This window comes from Saccoglossus kowalevskii, chromosome 9 (genome assembly GCF_978046115.1).
Source record: "Saccoglossus kowalevskii chromosome 9, keSacKowa6.1, whole genome shotgun sequence".
Lineage (NCBI taxonomy): Eukaryota > Metazoa > Hemichordata > Enteropneusta > Harrimaniidae > Saccoglossus > Saccoglossus kowalevskii.
Genome location: NC_140649.1, coordinates 15,262,384 through 15,282,025, shown reverse-complemented (window position 1 = coordinate 15,282,025; position 19,642 = coordinate 15,262,384). Strand labels below are relative to the sequence as shown.

General features: G+C 39.6%; 7 non-coding genes across 7 annotated transcripts; all 7 read left to right on the top strand.

The window, feature by feature from the left end:
* Positions 1-3,060: 3,060 nt before the first annotated feature.
* On the top strand, positions 3,061-3,131 carry TRNAE-UUC (transfer RNA glutamic acid (anticodon UUC)). The gene has a single exon. It is a non-coding gene; the product is annotated as a tRNA-Glu (tRNA).
* Positions 3,132-7,328: 4,197 nt separating this feature from the next.
* On the top strand, positions 7,329-7,399 carry TRNAE-UUC (transfer RNA glutamic acid (anticodon UUC)). The gene has a single exon. It is a non-coding gene; the product is annotated as a tRNA-Glu (tRNA).
* A 1,637-nt stretch (positions 7,400-9,036) lies between these two features.
* Positions 9,037-9,107, top strand: TRNAE-UUC (transfer RNA glutamic acid (anticodon UUC)). The gene has a single exon. It is a non-coding gene; the product is annotated as a tRNA-Glu (tRNA).
* Positions 9,108-10,744: 1,637 nt separating this feature from the next.
* On the top strand, positions 10,745-10,815 carry TRNAE-UUC (transfer RNA glutamic acid (anticodon UUC)). The gene has a single exon. It is a non-coding gene; the product is annotated as a tRNA-Glu (tRNA).
* A 2,204-nt stretch (positions 10,816-13,019) lies between these two features.
* Positions 13,020-13,091, top strand: TRNAE-UUC (transfer RNA glutamic acid (anticodon UUC)). Its single transcript has one exon. It is a non-coding gene; the product is annotated as a tRNA-Glu (tRNA).
* A 2,485-nt stretch (positions 13,092-15,576) lies between these two features.
* TRNAE-UUC (transfer RNA glutamic acid (anticodon UUC)) lies at positions 15,577-15,648 on the top strand. The gene has a single exon. It is a non-coding gene; the product is annotated as a tRNA-Glu (tRNA).
* A 497-nt stretch (positions 15,649-16,145) lies between these two features.
* Positions 16,146-16,217, top strand: TRNAE-UUC (transfer RNA glutamic acid (anticodon UUC)). Its single transcript has one exon. It is a non-coding gene; the product is annotated as a tRNA-Glu (tRNA).
* The last annotated feature ends 3,425 nt before the right edge of the window (positions 16,218-19,642 follow it).

Genomic DNA, 19,642 nt, shown 5'->3' with positions numbered 1-19,642 from the left:
ACACCTGTTTTAGATTCCTGGTCAGTTGAACATCGCAGCTTTTACAAAATTCTCAAAGACAATTTAAATAAAAGATATAAATTGCCCTCTCGTATTTGTTGCCTTATTACAAGAGAATATATAATACACGACGTGCTGTTCATGTCACAAGTATCGTATTATATGCCTTACTTGTGTTTTCCCGATAAATAGGAAACGTCTTCATACTACAACGTCCAATATGTCTTGTGGTTAGGATTTGGCGCTTTCACCGCCAAGGCCCAGGTTTAATTCCCGGTGTGGGAACACCTGTTTTAGATTCCTGGTCAGTTGAACATCGCAGCTTGTATAAAATGCTCATAGATAATTTAATTAAAAGGTATAAATTGGCCTCTCGTATTTGTTGCCTTATTACAAGAGAATATATAATACACGACGTGCAGTTCATGTCACAAGTATCCTATTATATGCCTTACTTGTGTTTTCCCGATAAATAATAAACGCCTTCATACGACAACGTCCCATATGGTCTAGTGGTTAGATTTGGCGCTTTCAACGCCAAGGCTCGGGTTCAATTCCCGGTGTGGGAACACCTGTTTTAGATTCCTGGTTAGTTGAACATCGCAGCTTGTAAAAAATGTTCAGAGTCAATTTAATTAAAAGATATAAATTGGCCTCTCGTATTTGTTGCCTTATTACAAGAGAATATATAATACACAACGTGCAGTTCATGTCACAAGTATCCTATTATATGCCTTACTTGTGTTTTCCCGATAAATAGGAAACGCCTTCATACGACAACGTCCCATATGGTCTAGTGGTTAGATTTGGCGCTTTCACCGTCAAGGCTCGGGTTCAATTCCCGGTGTGGGAACATCTGTTTTAGATTCCTGGTCAGTTGAACATCGCAGCTTTTACAAAATTCTCAAAGACAATTTAAATAAAAGATATAAATTGGCCTCTCGTATTTGTTGCCTTATTACAAGAGAATATATAATACACGACGTGCAGTTCATGTCACAAGCATCCGATTGTATGCCATACTTGTTTTTTCCTGATAAATAGGAAACGCCTTCATACGACAACATCCCATATGTCTTGTGGTTAGGATTTGGCGCTTTCACCGCCAAGGCTCGGGTTCAATTCCCGGTGTGGGAACACCTGTTTTAGATTCCTGGTCAGTTGAACATCGCAGCTTGTACAACATTCTCAAAGACAATTTAAATAAAAGATATAAATTGGCCTCTCGTAGTTGTTGCCTTATTACAAGAGAATATATAATACACGACGTGCAGTTCATGTCACAAGTATCGTATTATATGCCTTACTTGGGTTTTCCCGATAAATAGGAAACGCCTTCAAATGTCGTCGTCCCATATGGTCTAGTGGTTAGGATTTGGCGCTTTCACTGCCAAGGCCCGGATTCAATTCCTGGGGTAGGAACACCTGTTTTAGATTCCTGGTCAGTTGAACATCGCAGCTTGTATAAAATGCTCATAGACAATTTAATTAAAATATATAAATTGGCCGCTCGTCTTTGTTGCCTTATTACAAGAGAATATATAATACACGACGTGCAGTTCATGTCACAACTATCCGATTGCATGCCATACTTGTGTTTTCCCGATAAATAGGAAACGCCTTCAAATGTCATCGTCCCATATGGTCTAGTGATTAGGATTTGGCGCTTTCAACGCCAAGGCTCGGATTCAATTCCCGGTGTGGGAACACCTGTTTTAGATTCCTGGTCAGTTGAACATCGCAGCTTTTACAAAATTCTCAAAGAAAATTTAAATAAAAGATATAAATTGCCCTCTCGTATTTGTTGCCTTATTACAAGAGAATATATAATACACGACGTGCTGTTCATGTCACAAGTATCGTATTATATGCCTTACTTGTGTTTTCCCGATAAATAGGAAACGTCTTCATACGACAACGTCCAATATGTCTTGTGGTTAGGATTTGGCGCTTTCACCGCCAAGGCCCAGGTTTAATTCCCGGTGTGGGAACACCTGTTTTAGATTCCTGGTCAGTTGAACATCGCAGCTTGTATAAAATGCTCATGGACAATTTAATTAAAAGATATAAATTGGCCTCTCGTATTTGTTGCCTTATTACAAGAGAACATATAATACACGACGTGCAGTTCATGTCACAAGTATCCTATTATATGCCTTACTTGTGTTTTCCCGATAAATAGGAAATGCCTTAATACGACAACGTCCCATATGGTCTAGTGGATTAGGATTTGGCGCTTTCACCGCCAAGGCCCGGATTCAATTCCCGGTGTGGGAATACCTGTTTTAGATTCCTGGTCAGTTGAACATCGCAGCTTGTATAAAATTCTCAAAGACAATTTAATTAAAAGATATAAATTGGCCTCTCGTATTTGTTGCCTTATTACAAGAGAATATATAATACACGACTTGCAGTTCTTGTCCCAAGCATCCGATTGTATGCCATACTTGTGTTTTCCCGATAAATATGTATCGCCTTCATACGGCAACGACCCATATGGTCTAGTGGTTAGGATTTGGCGCTTTCACCGCCGAGGCCCGGGTTCAATTCCCGGTGTGGGAACACCTGTTTTAGATTCCTGGTCAGTTGAACATCGCAGCTTGTATAAAATTATCATTGACAATTTAATTAAAAGATATAAATTAGCTTCTCGTATTTGTTGGCTTGATTACAAGATAATATATAATATTCGACATTCAGTTCATGTCACAAGCATCCGATTGTATGCCATACTTGTGTTTTCCCGATAAATAGGAAACGCCTTCATACGACAACGTACCATATGTCTAGTGGTTAGGATTTGGCGCTTTCACCGACATAGCCCTGGTTCAATTCCCGGTATGGGAACACCTGTTTTAGATTCCTGGTCAGTTGAACATCGCAGCTTGTATAATATGCTCATAGACAATTTAATTAAAAGATATAAATTGGCCTCTCGTATTTGTTGCCTTATTACAAGAGAATATATAATACACGACGTGCAGTTCATGTCACAAATATCCTATTATATGCCTTACTTGTGTTTTCCCGATAAATAGGAAACGGCTTCATACGACAACGTCCCATATGGTCTAGTGGTTAGATTTGGCGCTTTCACCGCCAAGGCCCGGGTTCAATTCCCGGTGTGGGAACACCTGTTTTAGATTCCTGGTCAGTTGAACATCGCAGCTTGTATAAAATTCTCATAGACAATTTAATTAAAAGATATAAATTGGCCTCTCGTATTTGTTGCCTTATTACAAGAGAATATATAATACACGACTTGCAGTTCATGTCCCAAGCATCCGATTGTATGCCATACTTGTGTTTTCCCGATAAATATGTATCGCCTTCATACGGCAAAGACCCATATGGTCTAGTGGTTAGGATTTGGCGCTTTCACCGCCGAGGCCCGGGTTCAATTCCCGGTGTGGGAACACCTGTTTTAGATTCCTGGTCAGTTGAACATCGCAGCTTGTATAAAATTATCATTGACAATTTAATTAAAAGATATAAATTAGCTTCTCGTATTTGTTGGCTTGATTACAAGATAATATATAATATTCGACATTCAGTTCATGTCACAAGCATCCGATTGTATGCCATACTTGTGTTTTCCCGATAAATAGGAAACGCCTTCATACGACAACGTACCATATGTCTAGTGGTTAGGATTTGGCGCTTTCACCGACATAGCCCTGGTTCAATTCCCAGTATGGGAACACCTGTTTTAGATTCCTGGTCAGTTGAACATCGCAGCTTGTATAATATGCTCATAGACAATTTAATTAAAAGATATAAATTGGCCTCTCGTATTTGTTGCCTTATTACAAGAGAATATATAATACACGACGTGCAGTTCATGTCACAACTATCCGATTGCATGCCTTACTTGTGTTTTCCCGATAAATAGGAAACGCCTTCAAATGTCATCGTCCCATATGGTCTAGTGATTAGGATTTGGTGCTTTCAACGCCAAGGCTCGGATTCAATTCCCGGTGTGGGAACACCTGTTTTAGATTCCTGGTCAGTTGAACATCGCAGCTTTTACAAAATTCTCAAAGACAATTTAAATAAAAGATATAAATTGCCCTCTCGTATTTGTTGCCTTATTACAAGAGAATATATAATACACGACGTGCTGTTCATGTCACAAGTATCGTATTATATGCCTTACTTGTGTTTTCCCGATAAATAGGAAACGTCTTCATACGACAACGTCCAATATGTCTTGTGGTTAGGATTTGGCGCTTTCACCGCCAAGGCCCAGGTTTAATTCCCGGTGTGGGAACACCTGTTTTAGATTCCTGGTCAGTTGAACATCGCAGCTTGTATAAAATGCTCATAGATAATTTAATTAAAAGGTATAAATTGGCCTCTCGTATTTGTTGCCTTATTACAAGAGAATATATAATACACGACGTGCAGTTCATGTCACAAGTATCCTATTATATGCCTTACTTGTGTTTTCCCGATAAATAGGAAACGCCTTCATACGACAACGTCCCATATGGTCTAGTGGTTAGATTTGGCGCTTTCAACGCCAAGGCCCGGATTCAATTCCTGGTGTGGGAACACCTGTTTTAGATTCCTGGTCAGTTGAACATCGCAGCTTGTAAAAAATGCTCAGAGTCAATTTAATTAAAAGATATAAATTGGCCTCTCGTATTTGTTGCCTTATTACAAGAGAATATATAATACACAACGTGCAGTTCATGTCACAAGTATCCTATTATATGCCTTACTTGTGTTTTCCCGATAAATAGGAAACGCCTTCATACGACAACGTCCCATATGGTCTAGTGGTTAGATTTGGCGCTTTCACCGTCAAGGCTCGGGTTCAATTCCCGGTGTGGGAACATCTGTTTTAGATTCCTGGTCAGTTGAACATCGCAGCTTTTACAAAATTCTCAAAGACAATTTAAATAAAAGATATAAATTGGCCTCTCGTATTTGTTGCCTTATTACAAGAGAATATATAATACACGACGTGCATTTCATGTCACAAGCATCCGATTGTATGCCATACTTGTTTTTTCCTGATAAATAGGAAACGCCTTCATACGACAACATCCCATATGTCTTGTGGTTAGGATTTGGCGCTTTCACCGCCAAGGCTCGGGTTCAATTCCCGGTGTGGGAACACCTGTTTTAGATTCCTGGTCAGTTGAACATCGCAGCTTGTACAACATTCTCAAAGACAATTTAAATAAAAGATATAAATTGGCCTCTCGTATTTGTTGCCTTATTACAAGAGAATATATAATACACGACGTGCAGTTCATGTCACAAGTATCCTATTATATGCCTTACTTGGGTTTTCCCGATAAATAGGAAACGCCTTCAAATGTCGTCGTCCCATATGGTCTAGTGGTTAGGATTTGGCGCTTTCACTGCCAAGGCCCGGATTCAATTCCTGGGGTGGGAACACCTGTTTTAGATTCCTGGTCAGTTGAACATCGCAGCTTGTATAAAATGCTCATAGACAATTTAATTAAAATATATAAATTGGCCGCTCGTCTTTGTTGCCTTATTACAAGAGAATATATAATACACGACGTGCAGTTCATGTCACAACTATCCGATTGCATGCCATACTTGTGTTTTCCCGATAAATAGGAAACGCCTTCAAATGTCATCGTCCCATATGGTCTAGTGATTAGGATTTGGCGCTTTCAACGCCAAGGCTCGGATTCAATTCCCGGTGTGGGAACACCTGTTTTAGATTCCTGGTCAGTTGAACATCGCAGCTTTTACAAAATTCTCAAAGAAAATTTAAATAAAAGATATAAATTGCCCTCTCGTATTTGTTGCCTTATTACAAGAGAATATATAATACACGACGTGCTGTTCATGTCACAAGTATCGTATTATATGCCTTACTTGTGTTTTCCCGATAAATAGGAAACGTCTTCATACGACAACGTCCAATATGTCTTGTGGTTAGGATTTGGCGCTTTCACCGCCAAGGCCCGGGTTCAATTCCTGGTGTGGGAACACCTGTTTTAGATTCCTGGTCAGTTGAACATCGCAGCTTGTATAAAATGCTCATAGACAATTTAATTAAAATATATAAATTGGCCTCTCGTATTTGTTGCCTTATTACAAGGGAATATATAATACACGACGTGCAGTTCATGTCACAAATATCCGATTATATGCCTTACTTGTGTTTTCCCGATAAATAGGAAACGCCTTCATACGTCAACGTCCCATATGTCTTGTGGTTAGGATTTGGCGCTTTCCCCGCCAAGGCCCGTGTTCAATTCCCGGTGTGGGAACACCTGTTTTAGATTCCTGGTCAGTTGAACATCGCAGCTTGTATAAAATGCTCATAGACAATTTAATTAAAAGATATAAATTGGCCTCTCGTATTTGTTGCCTTATTACAAGAGAACATATAATACACGACGTGCAGTTCATGTCACAAATATCCTATTATATGCCTTACTTGTGTTTTCCCGATAAATAGGAAACGCCTTAATACGACAACGTCCCATATGGTCTAGTGGATTAGGATTTGGCGCTTTCACCGCCAAGGCCCGGATTCAATTCCCGGTGTGGGAATACCTGTTTTAGATTCCTGGTCAGTTGAACATCGCAGCTTGTATAAAATTCTCAAAGACAATTTAATTAAAAGATATAAATTGGCCTCTCGTATTTGTTGCCTTATTACAAGAGAATATATAATACACGACTTGCAGTTCATGTCCCAAGCATCCGATTGTATGCCATACTTGTGTTTTCCCGATAAATATGTATCGCCTTCATACGGCAACGACCCATATGGTCTAGTGTTTAGGATTTGGCGCTTTCACCGCCGAGGCCCGGGTTCAATTCCCGGTGTGGGAACACCTGTTTTAGATTCCTGGTCAGTTGAACATCGCAGCTTGTATAAAATTATCATTGACAATTTAATTAAAAGATATAAATTAGCTTCTCGTATTTGTTGGCTTGATTACAAGATAATATATAATATTCGACATTCAGTTCATGTCACAATCATCCGATTGTATGCCATACTTGTGTTTTCCGATAAATAGGAAACGCCTTCATACGACAACGTACCATATATCTAGTGGTTAGGATTTGGCGCTTTCACCGACATAGCCCTGGTTCAATTCCCGGTATGGGAACACCTGTTTTAGATTCCTGGTCAGTTGAACATCGCAGCTTGTATAATATGCTCATAGACAATTTAATTAAAAGATATAAATTGGCCTCTCGTATTTGTTGCCTTATTACAAGAGAATATATAATACACGACGTGCAGTTCATGTCACAAATATCCTATTATATGCCTTACTTGTGTTTTCCCGATAAATAGGAAACGGCTTCATACGACAACGTCCCATATGGTCTAGTGGTTAGATTTGGCGCTTTCACCGCCAAGGCCCGGGTTCAATTCCCGGTGTGGGAACACCTGTTTTAGATTCCTGGTCAGTTGAACATCGCAGCTTGTATAAAATTCTCATAGACAATTTAATTAAAAGATATAAATTGGCCTCTCGTATTTGTTGCCTCATTACAAGAGAATATATAATACACGACTTGCAGTTCATGTCCCAAGCATCCGATTGTATGCCATACTTGTGTTTTCCCGATAAATATGTATCGCCTTCATACGGCAACGACCCATATGGTCTAGTGGTTAGGATTTGGCGCTTTCACCGCCGAGGCCCGGGTTCAATTCCCGGTGTGGGAACACCTGTTTTAGATTCCTGGTCAGTTGAACATCGCAGCTTGTATAAAATTATCATTGACAATTTAATTAAAAGATATAAATTAGCTTCTCGTATTTGTTGGCTTGATTACAAGATAATATATAATATTCGACATTCAGTTCATGTCACAAGCATCCGATTGTATGCCATACTTGTGTTTTCCCGATAAATAGGAAACGCCTTCATACGACAACGTACCATATGTCTAGTGGTTAGGATTTGGCGCTTTCACAGACATAGCCCTGGTTCAATTCCCGGTATGGGAACACCTGTTTTAGATTCCTGGTCAGTTGAACATCGCAGCTTGTATAATATGCTCATAGACAATTTAATTAAAAGATATAAATTGGCCTCTCGTATTTGTTGCCTTATTACAAGAGAATATATAATACACGACGTGCAGTTCATGTCACAAGTATCCTATTATATGCCTTACTTGTGTTTTCCCGATAAATAGGAAACGCCTTCATACGACAACGTCCCATATGGTCTAGTGGTTAGATTTGGCGCTTTCACCGTCAAGGCTCGGGTTCAATTCCCGGTGTGGGAACATCTGTTTTAGATTCCTGGTCAGTTGAACATCGCAGCTTTTACAAAATTCTCAAAGACAATTTAATTAAAAGATATAAATTGGCCTCTCGTATTTGTTGCCTTATTACAAGAGAATATATAATACACGACTTGCAGTTCATGTCCCAAGCATCCGATTGTATGCCATACTTGTGTTTTCCCGATAAATATGTATCGCCTTCATACGGCAACGACCCATATGGTCTAGTGGTTAGGATTTGGCGCTTTCACCGCCGAGGCCCGGGTTCAATTCCCGGTGTGGGAACACCTGTTTTAGATTCCTGGTCAGTTGAACATCGCAGCTTGTATAAAATTATCATTGACAATTTAATTAAAAGATATAAATTAGCTTCTCGTATTTGTTGGCTTGATTACAAGATAATATATAATATTCGACATTCAGTTCATGTCACAAGCATCCGATTGTATGCCATACTTGTGTTTTCCCGATAAATAGGAAACGCCTTCATACGACAACGTACCATATATCTAGTGGTTAGGATTTGGCGCTTTCACCGACATAGCCCTGGTTCAATTCCCGGTATGGGAACACCTGTTTTAGATTCCTGGTCAGTTGAACATCGCAGCTTGTATAATATGCTCATAGACAATTTAATTAAAAGATATAAATTGGCCTCTCGTATTTGTTGCCTTATTACAAGAGAATATATAATACACGACGTGCAGTTCATGTCACAAATATCCTATTATATGCCTTACTTGTGTTTTCCCGATAAATAGGAAACGGCTTCATACGACAACGTCCCATATGGTCTAGTGGTTAGATTTGGCGCTTTCACCGCCAAGGCCCGGGTTCAATTCCCGGTGTGGGAACACCTGTTTTAGATTCCTGGTCAGTTGAACATCGCAGCTTGTATAAAATTCTCATAGACAATTTAATTAAAAGATATAAATTGGCCTCTCGTATTTGTTGCCTCATTACAAGAGAATATATAATACACGACTTGCAGTTCATGTCCCAAGCATCCGATTGTATGCCATACTTGTGTTTTCCCGATAAATATGTATCGCCTTCATACGGCAACGACCCATATGGTCTAGTGGTTAGGATTTGGCGCTTTCACCGCCGAGGCCCGGGTTCAATTCCCGGTGTGGGAACACCTGTTTTAGATTCCTGGTCAGTTGAACATCGCAGCTTGTATAAAATTATCATTGACAATTTAATTAAAAGATATAAATTAGCTTCTCGTATTTGTTGGCTTGATTACAAGATAATATATAATATTCGACATTCAGTTCATGTCACAAGCATCCGATTGTATGCCATACTTGTGTTTTCCCGATAAATAGGAAACGCCTTCATACGACAACGTACCATATGTCTAGTGGTTAGGATTTGGCGCTTTCACAGACATAGCCCTGGTTCAATTCCCGGTATGGGAACACCTGTTTTAGATTCCTGGTCAGTTGAACATCGCAGCTTGTATAATATGCTCATAGACAATTTAATTAAAAGATATAAATTGGCCTCTCGTATTTGTTGCCTTATTACAAGAGAATATATAATACACGACGTGCAGTTCATGTCACAAATATCCTATTATATGCCTTACTTGTGTTTTCCCGATAAATAGGAAACGGCTTCATACGACAACGTCCCATATGGTCTAGTGGTTAGATTTGGCGCTTTCACCGCCAAGGCCCGGGTTCAATTTCCGGTGTGGGAACACCTGTTTTAGATTCCTGGTCAGTTGAACATCGCAGCTTGTATAAAATTCTCATAGACAATTTAATTAAAAGATATAAATTGGCCTCTCGTATTTGTTGCCTTATTACAAGAGAATATATAATACACGACGTGCAGTTCATGTCACAAATATCGTATTATATGCCTTACTTGTGTTTTCCCGATAAATATGTATCGCCTTCATACGGGAACGACCCATATGGTCTAGTGGTTAGGATTTGGCGCTTTCACCGCCGAGGCCCGGGTTCAATTCCCGGTGTGGGAACACCTGTTTTAGATTCCTGGTCAGTTGAACATCGCAGCTTGTATAAAATTATCATTGACAATTTAATTAAAAGATATAAATTAGCTTCTCGTATTTGTTGGCTTGATTACAAGATAATATATAATATTCGACATTCAGTTCATGTCACAAGCATCCGATTGTATGCCATACTTGTGTTTTCCCGATAAATAGGAAACGCCTTCATACGACAACGTACCATATGTCTAGTGGTTAGGATTTGGCGCTTTCACCGCCATAGCCCGGGTTCAATTCCCGGTATGGGAACACCTGTTTTAGATTCCTGGTCAGTTGAACATCGCAGCTTGTATAATATGCTCATAGACAATTTAATTAAAAGATATAAATTGGCCTCTCGTATTTGTTGCCTTAATACAAGAGAATATATAATACACGACGTGCAGTTCATGTCACAAATATCCTATTATATGCCTTACTTGTGTTTTCCCGATAAATAGGAAACGGCTGCATACGACAACGTCCCATATGGTCTAGTGGTTAGATTTGGCGCTTTCACCGCCAAGGCCCGGGTTCAATTCCCGGTGTGGGAACACCTGTTTTAGATTCCTGGTCAGTTGAACATCGCAGCTTGTATAAAATTCTCATAGACAATTTAATTAAAAGATATAAATTGGCCTCTCGTATTTGTTGCCTTATTACAAGAGAATAAATAATACACGACGTGCAGTTCATGTCACAAATATCCCATTATATGCCTTACTTGTGTTTTCCCGATAAATATGTATCGCCTTCATACGGTAACGACCCATATGGTCTAGTGGTTAGGATTTGGCGCTTTCACCGCCGAGGCCCGGGTTCAATTCCTGGTGTGGGAACACCTGTTTCAGATTCCTGGTCAGTTGAACATCGCAGCTTGTATAACATTCTCATAGACAATTTAATTAAAAGATATAAATTGGCCTCTCGTATTTGTTGCCTTATTACAAGAGAATATATAATACACGACGTGCAGTTCATGTCACAAATATCCTATTATATGCCTTACTTGTGTTTTCCCGATAAATAGGAAACGGCTTCATACGACAACGTCCCATATGGTCTAGTGGTTAGATTTGGCGCTTTCACCGCCAAGGCCCGGGTTCAATTTCCGGTGTGGGAACACCTGTTTTAGATTCCTGGTCAGTTGAACATCGCAGCTTGTATAAAATTCTCATAGACAATTTAATTAAAAGATATAAATTGGCCTCTCGTATTTGTTGCCTTATTACAAGAGAATATATAATACACGACGTGCAGTTCATGTCACAAATATCGTATTATATGCCTTACTTGTGTTTTCCCGATAAATATGTATCGCCTTCATACGGGAACGACCCATATGGTCTAGTGGTTAGGATTTGGCGCTTTCACCGCCGAGGCCCGGGTTCAATTCCCGGTGTGGGAACACCTGTTTTAGATTCCTGGTCAGTTGAACATCGCAGCTTGTATAAAATTATCATTGACAATTTAATTAAAAGATATCAATTAGCTTCTCGTATTTGTTGGCTTGATTACAAGATAATATATAATATTCGACATTCAGTTCATGTCACAAGCATCCGATTGTATGCCATACTTGTGTTTTCCCGATAAATAGGAAACGCCTTCATACGACAATGTACCATATGTCTAGTGGTTAGGATTTGGCGCTTTCACCGCCATAGCCCGGGTTCAATTCCCGGTATGGGAACACCTGTTTTAGATTCCTGGTCAGTTGAACATCGCAGCTTGTATAATATGCTCATAGACAATTTAATTAAAAGATATAAATTGGCCTCTCGTATTTGTTGCCTTAATACAAGAGAATATATAATACACGACGTGCAGTTCATGTCACAAATATCCTATTATATGCCTTACTTGTGTTTTCCCGATAAATAGGAAACGGCTGCATACGACAACGTCCCATATGGTCTAGTGGTTAGATTTGGCGCTTTCACCGCCAAGGCCCGGGTTCAATTCCTGGTGTGGGAACACCTGTTTTAGATTCCTGGTCAGTTGAACATCGCAGCTTGTATAAAATTATCATTGACAATTTAATTAAAAGATATAAATTAGCTTCTCGTATTTGTTGGCTTGATTACAAGATAATATATAATATTCGACATTCAGTTCATGTCACAAGCATCCGATTGTATGCCATACTTGTGTTTTCCCGATAAATAGGAAACGCCTTCATACGACAACGTACCATATGTCTAGTGGTTAGGATTTGGCGCTTACACCGCCAAGGCCGGGTTCAATTCCCGGTGTGGGAACACCTGTTTTAGATTCCTGGTCAGTTGAACATCGCAGCTTTTACAAAATTCTCAAAGACAATTTAAATAAAAAACATAAATTGGCCTCTCGTATTTGTTGCCTTAATACAAGAGAATATATAATACACGACGTGCTGTTCATGTCACAAGTATCGTATTATATGCCTTACTTGTGTTATCCCGATAAATAGGAAACGTCTTCATACGACAACGTCCAATATGTCTTGTGGTTAGGATTTGGCGCTTTCACCGCCAAGGCCCGGCTTTAATTCCCGGCGTGGGAACACCTGTTTTAGATTCCTGGTCAGTTGAACATCACAGCTTGTATAAAATGCTCATAGACAATTTAATTAAAATACATAAATTGGCCTCTCGTCTTTGATGCCTTATTACAAGAGAATATATAATACAAGACGTGCAGTTTATGTCACAAGTATCCGATTGCATGCCATACTTGTGTTTTCCCGATAAATAGGAAACGCCGTCAAATGTCATCGTCCCATATAGTCCAGTGGTTAGGATTTGGCGCTTTCACCGCCACGGCCCGGGTTCAATTCCTGGTGTGGGAACACCTGTTTCAGATTCCTGGTCAGTTGAACATAGCAGCTTTTACAAAATTCTCAAAGACAATTTAAATAAAAGATATAAATTGGCCTCTCGTATTTGTTGCCTTATTACAAGAGAATATATAATACACGACGTGCAGTTCATGTCACAAGCATCCGATTGTAAGCCATACTTGTGTTTTCCCGATAAATAGGAAACGCCTTCATACGACAACGTCCCATATGGTTTAGTGGTTAGATTTGGCGCTTTCACCGCCAAGGCCCGGGTTCAATTCCCGGTGTGGGAACACCTGTTTTAGATTCCTGGTCAGTAGAACATCGCTGCTTGTATAATATGCTCATAGACAATTTAATTAAAAGATATAAATTGGCCTCTCGTATTTGTTGCCTTATTACAAGAGAATATATAATACACGACGTGCTGTTCATGTCACAAGTATCGTATTATATGCCTTACTTGTGTTATCCCGATAAATAGGAAACGTCTTCATACGACAACGTCCAATATGTCTTGTGGTTAGGATTTGGCGCTTTCACCGCCAAGGCCCGGCTTTAATTCCCGGCGTGGGAACACCTGTTTTAGATTCCTGGTCAGTTGAACATCACAGCTTGTATAAAATGCTCATAGACAATTTAATTAAAATACATAAATTGGCCTCTCGTCTTTGATGCCTTATTACAAGAGAATATATAATACAAGACGTGCAGTTTATGTCACAAGTATCCGATTGCATGCCATACTTGTGTTTTCCCGATAAATAGGAAACGCCGTCAAATGTCATCGTCCCATATAGTCCAGTGGTTAGGATTTGGCGCTTTCACCGCCACGGCCCGAGTTCAATTCCTGGTGTGGGAACACCTGTTTCAGATTCCTGGTCAGTTGAACATAGCAGCTTTTACAAAATTCTCAAAGACAATTTAAATAAAAGATATAAATTGGCCTCTCGTATTTGTTGACTTATTACAAGAGAATATATAATACACGACGTGCAGTTCATGTCACAAGCATCCGATTGTATGCCATACTTGTGTTTTCCCGATAAATAGGAAACGCCTTCATACGACAACGTCCCATATGGTTTAGTGGTTAGATTTGGCGCTTTCACCGCCAAGGCCCGGGTTCAATTCCCGGTGTGGGAACACCTGTTTTAGATTCCTGGTCAGTAGAACATCGCTGCTTGTATAATATGCTCATAGACAATTTAATTAAAAGATATAAATTGGCCTCTCGTATTTGTTGCCTTATTACAAGAGAATATATAATACACGACGTGCAGTTCATGTCACAAGTATCCTATTATATGCCTTACTTGTGTTTTCCCGATAAATAGGAAACGACTTCATACGACAACGTCCCATATGGTCTAGTGGTTAGATTTGGCGCTTTCACCGCCAAGGCCCGGGTTCAATTCCTGGTGTGGGAACACCTGTTTTAGATTCCTGGTCAGTTGAACATCGCAGCTTGTATAAAATGCTCATAGACAATTTAATTAAAATATATAAATTGGCCTCTCGTATTTGTTGCCTTATTACAAGGGAATATATAATACACGACGTGCAGTTCATGTCACAAATATCCGATTATATGCCTTACTTGTGTTTTCCCGATAAATAGGAAACGCCTTCATACGTCAACGTCCCATATGTCTTGTGGTTAGGATTTGGCGCTTTCCCCGCCAAGGCCCGTGTTCAATTCCCGGTGTGGGAACACCTGTTTTAGATTCCTGGTCAGTTGAACATCGCAGCTTGTATAAAATGTTCATAGACAATTTAATTAAAAGATATAAATTGGCCTCTCGTATTTGTTGCCTTATTACAAGAGAATATATAATACACGACGTGCAGTTCATGTCACAATTATCCTATTATATGCCTTACTTGTGTTTTCCTGATAAATAGGAAACGCCTTCATACGACAACGTACCATATGTCTAGTGGTTAGGATTTGGCGCTTACACCGCCAAGGCCGGGTTCAATTCCCGGTGTGGGAACACCTGTTTTAGATTCCTGGTCAGTTGAACATCGCAGCTTTTACAAAATTCTCAAAGACAATTTAAATAAAAAACATAAATTGGCCTCTCGTATTTGTTGCCTTATTACAAGAGAATATATAATACACGACGTGCTGTTCATGTCACAAGTATCGTATTATATGCCTTACTTGTGTTATCCCGATAAATAGGAAACGTCTTCATACGACAACGTCCAATATGTCTTGTGGTTAGGATTTGGCGCTTTCACCGCCAAGGCCCGGCTTTAATTCCCGGCGTGGGAACACCTGTTTTAGATTCCTGGTCAGTTGAACATCACAGCTTGTATAAAATGCTCATAGACAATTTAATTAAAATACATAAATTGGCCTCTCGTCTTTGATGCCTTATTACAAGAGAATATATAATACAAGACGTGCAGTTTATGTCACAAGTATCCGATTGCATGCCATACTTGTGTTTTCCCGATAAATAGGAAACGCCGTCAAATGTCATCGTCCCATATAGTCCAGTGGTTAGGATTTGGCGCTTTCACCGCCATGGCCCGGGTTCAATTCCTGGTGTGGGAACACCTGTTTCAGATTCCTGGTCAGTTGAACATAGCAGCTTTTACAAAATTCTCAAAGACAATTTAAATAAAAGATATAAATTGGCCTCTCGTATTTGTTGCCTTATTACAAGAGAATATATAATACACGACGTGCAGTTCATGTCACAAGCATCCGATTGTATGCCATACTTGTGTTTTCCCGATAAATAGGAAACGCCTTCATACGACAACGTCCAATATGTCTTGTGGTTAGGATTTGGCGCTTTCACCGCCAAGGCCCGGCTTTAATTCCCGGCGTGGGAACACCTGTTTTAGATTCCTGGTCAGTTGAACATCACAGCTTGTATAAAATGCTCATAGACAATTTAATTAAAATACATAAATTGGCCTCTCGTCTTTGATGCCTTATTACAAGAGAATATATAATACAAGACGTGCAGTTTATGTCACAAGTATCCGATTGCATGCCATACTTGTGTTTTCCCGATAAATAGGAAACGCCGTCAAATGTCATCGTCCCATATAGTCCAGTGGTTAGGATTTGGCGCTTTCACCGCCACGGCCCGGGTTCAATTCCTGGTGTGGGAACACCTGTTTCAGATTCCTGGTCAGTTGAACATAGCAGCTTTTACAAAATTCTCAAAGACAATTTAAATAAAAGATATAAATTGGCCTCTCGTATTTGTTGACTTATTACAAGAGAATATATAATACACGACGTGCAGTTCATGTCACAAGCATCCGATTGTATGCCATACTTGTGTTTTCCCGATAAATAGGAAACGCCTTCATACGACAACGTCCCATATGGTTTAGTGGTTAGATTTGGCGCTTTCACCGCCAAGGCCCGGGTTCAATTCCCGGTGTGGGAACACCTGTTTTAGATTCCTGGTCAGTAGAACATCGCTGCTTGTATAATATGCTCATAGACAATTTAATTAAAAGATATAAATTGGCCTCTCGTATTTGTTGCCTTATTACAAGAGAATATATAATACACGACGTGCAGTTCATGTCACAAGTATCCTATTATATGCCTTACTTGTGTTTTCCCGATAAATAGGAAACGACTTCATACGACAACGTCCCATATGGTCTAGTGGTTAGATTTGGCGCTTTCACCGCCAAGGCCCGGGTTCAATTCCTGGTGTGGGAACACCTGTTTTAGATTCCTGGTCAGTTGAACATCGCAGCTTGTATAAAATGCTCATAGACAATTTAATTAAAAGACATAAATTGGCCTCTCGTATTTGTTGCCTTAGTACAAGAGAATATATAATACACGACGTGCAGTTCATGTCACAAATATCCGATTATATGCCTTACTTGTGTTTTCCCGATAAATAGGAAACGCCTTCATACGTCAACGTCCCATATGTCTTGTGGTTAGGATTTGGCGCTTTCCCCGCCAAGGCCCGTGTTCAATTCCCGGTGTGGGAACACCTGTTTTAGATTCCTGGTCAGTTGAACATCGCAGCTTGTATAAAATGCTCAAAGACAATTTAATTAAAAGATATAAATTGGCCTCTCGTATTTGTTGCCTTATTACAAGAGAATATATAATACACGACGTGCAGTTCATGTCACAATTATCCTATTATATGCCTTACTTGTGTTTTCCTGATAAATAGGAAACGCCTTCATACGACAACGTACCATATGTCTAGTGGTTAGGATTTGGCGCTTACACCGCCAAGGCCGGGTTCAATTCCCGGTGTGGGAACACCTGTTTTAGATTCCTGGTCAGTTGAACATCGCAGCTTTTACAAAATTCTCAAAGACAATTTAAATAAAAAACATAAATTGGCCTCTCGTATTTGTTGCCTTATTACAAGAGAATATATAATACACGACGTGCTGTTCATGTCACAAGTATCGTATTATATGCCTTACTTGTGTTATCCCGATAAATAGGAAACGTCTTCATACGACAACGTCCAATATGTCTTGTGGTTAGGATTTGGCGCTTTCACCGCCAAGGCCCGGCTTTAATTCCCGGCGTGGGAACACCTGTTTTAGATTCCTGGTCAGTTGAACATCACAGCTTGTATAAAATGCTCATAGACAATTTAATTAAAATACATAAATTGGCCTCTCGTCTTTGATGCCTTATTACAAGAGAATATATAATACACGACGTGCAGTTCATGTCACAAGTATCCTATTATATGCCTTACTTGTGTTTTCCCGATAAATAGGAAACGCCTTCATACGACAACGTCCCATATGGTCTAGTGGTTAGATTTGGCGCTTTCACCGCCAAGGCCCGGGTTCAATTCCTGGTGTGGGAACACCTGTTTTAGATTCCTGGTCAGTTGAACATCGCAGCTTGTATAAAATGCTCATAGACAATTTAATTAAAATATATAAATTGGCCTCTCGTATTTGTTGCCTTATTACAAGGGAATATATAATACACGACGTGCAGTTCATGTCACAAGTATCCGATTATATGCCTTACTTGTGTTTTCCCGATAAATAGGAAACGCCTTCATACGTCAACGTCCCATATGTCTTGTGGTTAGGATTTGGCGCTTTCCCCGCCAAGGCCCGTGTTCAATTCCCGGTGTGGGAACACCTGTTTTAGATTCCTGGTCAGTTGAACATCGCAGCTTGTATAAAATGTTCATAGACAATTTAATTAAAAGATATAAATTGGCCTCTCGTATTTGTTGCCTTATTACAAGAGAATATATAATACACGACGTGCAGTTCATGTCACAATTATCCTATTATATGCCTTACTTGTGTTTTCCTGATAAATAGGAAACGCCTTCATACGACAACGTCCCATATGGTCTAGTGGTTAGGATTTGGCGCTTTCACCGCCAAGGCCCGCGTTCAATTTTCGGTGTGGGAATACATGTTTTAGATTCCTGGTCAGTTGAACATCGCAGCTTGTATAAAATTCTCAAAGACAATTTAATTAAAAGATATAAATTGGCCTCTCGTATTTGTTGCCTTATTAAAAGAGAATATATAATACACGACGTGCAGTTCATGTCACAAGTATACTATTATATGTAACATGAACTGAACTAAGTGTATTATATATTATTTGTAATCAAGCCAAAAATACGAGCGGCCAATTTACATCTTTTAATTAAATTGTCTATGAGAATTTTGTACAATCCGCGATGTTCGGCTGACCGGGAATCTAAAACATGTGTTCCCACGCCGGGATTTGAACCCGGGCTTTGGCAGTGAGAGCGCCAAATCCTAAACACTAGACCATATGGTACATTGACTTATGAAGGCGTTTCATATTTATCGGGAAAACACAAGTAAGGTATATACTCGGATACTTGTGACATGAACTGAACATCGTGTATTATATACGCTCTTGTTATCAAGCCAACAAGAACAAGAGGCCAATTAACATCTTATAATTAAATTGTCTATGAGAATCTTATACAAGCCGCGATGTTCGACAGACCAGGAATCTAAAACAGATGTTCCCACACCGAGAATTCAACCCTGGCCTTGGCGGTGAGAGCGCCAAATCCTAACTACTAGACCATATGGGACATTGACGTATCAAGGCGTTTACTATTTATCGGGAAAACACAAGTAAGGCATACAATGCTTGTGACATGAACTGAACTTCGTGTATTAGATATTTTCTCGTAATCAAGCCAACAAATACGAGAGGCCAATTAACATCTTTTAATTAAATTGTCTATGAGAATCTTATACAAGCCGCGATGTTCAACTGACCTGGAATCTAAAACAGATGTTCCACACCGGGAATTGAATCCGGGCCTTGGCGGTGAAAGCGCCAAATTCTAACCACTAGACCATATGGGACCCTGACGTATGAAGGCGTTTGCTATTTGTCGGGAAAACACAAGTAAGGCATATACTCGGATACTTGTGACATGAACTGAACATTGAGTATTATGTACGCTCTTATTATCAAGCCAACAAGTACAAGAGGCCAATTTACATCTTTTAATTAAATTGCCTATGAGAATATTATACAAGCCGCGATGTTCGACTGACCAGGAATCTAA